The 6,314-nt window shown below is 43.8% G+C and overlaps 1 pseudogene; it reads right to left on the bottom strand.

The window, feature by feature from the left end:
• Positions 1-2,832: 2,832 nt before the first annotated feature.
• Positions 2,833-3,865, bottom strand: LOC106344577 (annotated as a pseudogene).
• Positions 3,866-6,314: the final 2,449 nt, after the last annotated feature.

The raw sequence follows: 6,314 nt of genomic DNA, 5'->3' as shown, positions 1-6,314 counted from the left end.
GCACCATATGAAGCGCTTTATGGGAGGCCATGCAAAACACCTTTATGCTGGACCGAAATTGGAGAAAGAAGAAAGTTTGGACCCGAAATTGTAGAAGAGACGATGAAAAAGTTGGAGATCATTCAAACCAATATGAAGAAAGCGCAGGATAGACAAAAGAAGTCCGCCGATCAATCAAGGCGAGAAGTGGTGTTCAGTATTGGTGATTGGGTTTATCTGAAAGTGTCAGCTCAAAAAGGAAAGGACCGATTCGGGAAGGTCGGGAAACTAATGGTAAGATTCATTGGGCCTTACCAGATTATACAACGAATCAGAGAGGTAGCTTATCGTCTAAACCTACTTGGAGAGATGCAAATACATCCGGTATTTCACGTATCAATGCTGCGTAAACATGTTCATGATCCTAACGCTATTGAGACAGAGCAAATCGAAAACCTGCAAACAAACCTCACTTATCCAGAGGGACCAATCCGAATAGGTGAACGTCGGATACGAAGATTGAAGAATCGAGAAATTCCTCAAGTCCAAGTTTTTTGGGGCAAGCGGAACCGTGTAGTTGTGACCTGGGAGGATGAATCAAGATTCAAAGTGTTGCATCCAGAGTTCTTCCACGAAGATTTAGTGATGGAAGAAGGGGGATCACCAGATCCTTAGAGAATTCGGCGATGAATTCTAATAAGGGGAGGAGGATGTAATACTCCGTCTTGAAAAAAAAAAAAAAACCTAATTTCGGTTTTATGAAATTTCTCGGGGAAGCCGAAGGCTCGGGAAATATTTATCCTCAAGGTTAAAGTTAGTCTGGAGTTTATTACAAATATTCAGCTCATCAGATTGGAAACGGAAAAATATTCATGATTGATCGTGGGATGAAAATTCACCAGAAGGGCTGAAATCACGCAAATCGACCGAGAATCTCGAGGTGGCTTGATCTAAGGGATCAGGACGTGGTTTCAACCATTAAACCTGCTGAGTGTCAACAAAAGAAGGAGGTGTAGACGTGCATGAAGCATTTCCATGTAGCTCGACACACAGAAGCACGAGGTGTCGCAATACCTGCGATCTGCGCATGCGAACCGACATGCAGAGGCCCGTGTGTCGCGATGCATGAACACCAGACATGCTGAAGGGCAACTGAACATGGAGGTTTCTTCTGGCATGGCTATAGAACATGCCACAGGGCAAGTGGACGCCCCTGTGTCGCCACACATGCGACCGGAAGCATGCAGGACGACACACAGGCGATCGGGTGGCTCATTCTTATTGGCCGACAACTTCTATATATACCCAGCTACCCTGGTTCATTTTTACTCATTCAGACACACCAAAGACACACCAAAACGTTGCTTAGAGAGAGAGAGATAGAGAAAGAGAGAGAGCGAAAGAAGTGAGGTGCTTTAGAAGTATAGACATTTTTCGAAGACCGAGAAACTGCCGGGAAGTTCCGAAAGACTGTCCAGAAGAGAAAGAAGGTTCTTTCCGAGTTATGATCAGCCTAGACCAGTTCATTCAAGACATTGAGGTTGGGTTTCGAGCTAGGATAGCCGGACCGGTCTAGGTGTCAGTTTGTGGATCTGAGGCTTGAGACGATGTCTGGGCTAAGTGGATAGCAAGACTAGTCTAAGCACCCGAATTATTGTGATTGTGTGATTATTATATATTGTTATAGTGTGTACCTCGTGTTGGTACTGTTGTGTGAGAACCTCGTGGTGGTTCTAGTAGTAGTTTGCTGGTCATTGCTTCCTCAAATGGTACCACTAAGTCGATCGTGGTCCGGAAAGTGGTGGGCTCGGTTTAACTTGGCTTGATCACCAAGGCCGAGTGTCACACGTGGATGTGACAGCCCCCGGCAAGTCCGATAGAGGACCGGGGCACGGCGATTCTGATTGAGGACCGTGACCGGGCGATTCCCGAGCGCCTACGCCTGTGTGGTGTAATAGTGAAGGGATTGCCGGTGTCCCTTATGTGTAGGAAGAATGATTTTGTTGGGCCCTAGGAGTATATATATATATGGTTGATTGATATAACACTCATAAAGAGTGTTTGATTTATTATTGTTTAATGGTTTATTGCTTAAATCGGTCATGCTTTATGATCTCGAACATTGATTGTTGAACTACCCGTCTTGCTTGTGTTTGGGGTGGGGTTTAGAATGACGGGTAGTTGTATATGCTAGATAGGGAACCCTGGCTCACTGAGTGAAACTAGTTCACTCACTCCTCACATCCTTTTGCAGGTGACCAGTAGAAAGGACCATAGCGCTCGCGGAACTGTAGGAGCTGGTGTAGATTGGACATCTTTTACTAAAGACTCGTTTTCAAGATATATGAATGTATGTTTTACTTTCGGCTGCGTCCATGGATCCTATGTATAATATTTTGGGCTTGTGAACTTCATGTTTTATATATATGAAATAAAGTATGTTTTATATTCGCGACGTGTTGAATCTTATATTAGGTTAGTCCAACCTAACACAACTCTATGATTCGGTACGGGTTGCAAAGCCTTAGGCCGAAGATTAGAAGAAACGAGTTTTGAATGGATATTCTGGGTTACAGAATTATGTTTTGTGACTTGGAAAGTCTATTCTCAACCCGTCGTAACACTTCCGGACTTGGTAGAGGAAGGTCGGGCATATTCTTGTTTGATTGTTGTCTGGCTGACTGACCGATGTCTAAAACGGTTCGGGGGTGTTACACCCATCAGCCATCCTCCATATTGAGGATAAAAACTCATTCCACCATCTCCATAATGACCAGATCTTCCAGACCACGTATCCATGAGCCTTATCCTTCCATGATTAGCTCTATGACCAGAATTAAACCCACCACAATATCATACTGGATTATGAAACCTCATACCATATGTTTGCTTCATCAGATGTTTCTCCCTCAACAGCTTGAAACACCTTGGCCTAATATGACCACGAACTCCACAATGATGACAAACAGGAACACAAGCTCGTCGAGGTGCACTCTGCAGCAGTCACACCCCTTGCAGCAGTCGCTGTCGCAGTCCTTGCCGCAGTCACTTCACCTGTCTTTGGGACAGTCACAGTAGAAGCCTTTGCTGCAGTTGCAGTAGCAGTCGCAACCTTCACATCATCAGTCGTAGCTTTACCGTCTGTTACAGTTCCTCTTGAACTCTTAACCACTGGTTTTGTAGCATATGTCGCTACGTTCTCTGTCATACCAGCAGACACAAAAACACATCCACCTTTAGAAGATTTACCCTTGAACCCGAGACCACACCGATCAATTTTTCCAATGTTGAGAAGATGATCCAACTGATCCGTACCAGTATTAAGCATCCTCAGACCTTTCTGAGTTTCTTCAAGTTGAACTCTAGCTTGTCTTGCTTCTTCTTATTTCTCTGAAGCATGTTTCAATGCTTCACCAATCTGAGCCTCTAGCTTGACTTTCTCCTTAGCCAAAACGGAATTCTCCTCAACCATCGTGAGCCAATGTGCATACAATGTCTCATACTTCTTAGCCAGATCGAAACCCTCAGCATCATACTCACTTCCAGCAACATCATCATCTCCACGTGTAAACCCTGACACAGATGATGACACAGACAATGACACAGATTCCGCCGCAGACTTCTTCACAGAACCCAAGGTTGTAAACGCCACAAAGTTCTTCAGATTCTCACCATGATCTGAATCAGTATCAGAGTCACTCTTATTGTTCCTCTTCTTATCGTGCCTCTGTAAATTTGGACATTCCAACCGAACATGTCCAATCCCATTGCACTCATAGCATCGTAGCTTTGATGGTAATCTTCTCGAACCACCTCTTTTTCTATTGTATCTTCTGTCTCGATGTTGCTTCAGATACTCAGCAAGATTTCTTGACAGCATCGCCATAGGATCTTCAGAAGGTGAGACTTTCAAAGCAACACCNCTTCCGTCTCCTTATCCTTATCCTTCTTCTTATCTTTATCTCCATACGCCTTGCTCAACTCAAAGGCTTGGAGAATCCCAACAAACTCATCAAAAGCCATCTCATCCAGATTTTGAGCTTCTTCTACAGCAGAAATCTTTGACTTAAACTTCACTGGCAGCGACCTCTTCAATTTCTTCACCAGCTTCTTGTCCTTGAACTGCTTCCCAAGCGCAAAGCACTCATTAGATATGTCACACAACTTGGCACTAAACAGAGCCACGGTTTCTTCTTCATCCATCCTTAGATTTTCAAATCTAGATGCTAACATATCCAGCTTGGTTTACTTGAAACTTGAAGTACCTTCAAACATGTTCTCCAATGTCCTCCACGCGTTCTGAGCTGGCACACATTGAGAAATCAGCTTGAAGTAGCTCACATCAATAGCATTGTAGATCGCCGTCTTCGCCTTAGAATTGCAGCTTGAAGCCTTCTTCTCTGCAGCAGTCCACTTCTCTCTCGGCTTAAGAACTTCAACCTTCTCATCATCAAGTATCACAGGAGGACTCCAACCAGTCCCAATTATACTCCAACACTCTTCATCAAGACCACTAATGAAGGCTTGCACACGGACCTTCCAATATCCATAATTAGATGAATCAAGCCTCGGTGGCTTTGTCATAGAAGTCCCTTCTCGATATCCCTCCATCAAGACGGGTTTCCAAACTATGTCGTACTTCCTGACGCAGTCTCTGTCACTCACCCTGATCTACTCAAAACTAGTCGTTAACTCTATCGAGCCCCGCTCTGATACCACTTGTAAGTGCGGATGAGTCAGAGATATATAACAGTAAGTAAATGACACACAGAGTTTGTTAACGAGGTTCGTTTCCTACTCCCCGGGACCTTGTCCAGTATTCGAATTCACTAGAATGAGAAAGCAAATTACAACCAATTCGCAAACGCGTAATACAAGCACAACCCTCTTAAATCACCGCTCTCTTCTATAACATGAACTCTTCAAGGTTAACCAATCTTGAGCTAAACTCCCCCTGAGTCTAGGCTTCAACCCCCAAGTCTCTGAAGGTACATCACTAAGTACTTCACCCAAGTACGTCACCGAGTACGTCAGAACCTAATGCACACCAAGGATACCAACGAGCACGCCAGCACCAACGTACAGATTGATCACCACACCACAACGGACAACTCCACTACACGTAACACCATCACCAACGTAACAACAACAAGTTCAACGGAACACTCCGTCAGACACTACGTCAGACACTCCGTCAGACACTCACCAAGAACATAATGAATCTTTCTCTCACTTTAATCTCTGGGTGCTGTCTTTCTCATAAGGGCACATCCCTCCTTATATATAAACTGTAGACTTGCTCTCCAAGTTCATTAAATGCACCTTAATGAACTTTCATTCCCATATAAGGAAACTTCTTATTCCTCTCCAAGTAACATTTCTTCTCCAAGAAAATCCTATTTGCTTAATGGAAAACGTCATTTGTCTTCAACACGATATTTTCTTTCCTTTTCCAATCTCCACTTACACACGCAATCACCTTAGATAATCTCCTTGTAAGCAGCTTCTCCACTCGATGTCCTGTCGTACGTCTTGACACACGTCTTGACACACCTTCTGATATACATCACGAACTACATCAGAACCTCTCTGGAAATATCATCTACATGGGCGCCGACAACTTCTCTATGGTATGTTGCCATGTATAGGCTTATCAAGGCACTAACCTTATATGCTTATTGACTCTTAAGTTCACTTGTAATAACCCGTATAATCTCTACATTCAGATTCAAACCCTCTGAAATAATTGGGCCAACTTGATAAGTTTTTATTAAATATTTAATCTCCTAAATATCAAACAGAAAGATAGTTAGTTTGATAGAGAACTAAGACAGGATGAGGCATCTCGTGTGAATGCAGAACGTGGTAAAGAGGAGACTTCTTATAGGTCTCTAAATGATGGGTCAAGTTCCACTTCGAGAGTCTAGAGATCAACTCACTCGAACCGTGTAAATCGTATCAACAGCTCAAGAGAGTCTCGATACAATCCGTACTCGTCAGTACGTAATAAAGGACAAGAAAAGCGATTCCCTCCTAGGGATAAAGAATGGAAGGAGAAACAGAGGCCCCTGAGAATTGTTGAACCAGTCAGGAGTATGGATAGGGATACTGATCGAAACATCTATGAATCCAAGGACGACAATCGGGGACAGAGGAAAGAGTGTGGTCGAGCCAGACAGGTCTCAGCATAAACGAGATGACACGAATGTCACTTACCGTGGGTCAGGAAGTGGCAAGTCGACAGTGGATGTTGGGACAGCGGATGATCTTATTCCACCATATGATGCTCTAAAGATTGATGCATTAAGTGAACAAGAACAAGATGAGGAGGATCG

This window comes from Brassica oleracea, chromosome C5, assembly GCF_000695525.1.
Source record: "Brassica oleracea var. oleracea cultivar TO1000 chromosome C5, BOL, whole genome shotgun sequence".
NCBI lineage: Eukaryota > Viridiplantae > Streptophyta > Magnoliopsida > Brassicales > Brassicaceae > Brassica > Brassica oleracea.
This window is presented reverse-complemented; position numbering and strand designations above follow the sequence as displayed.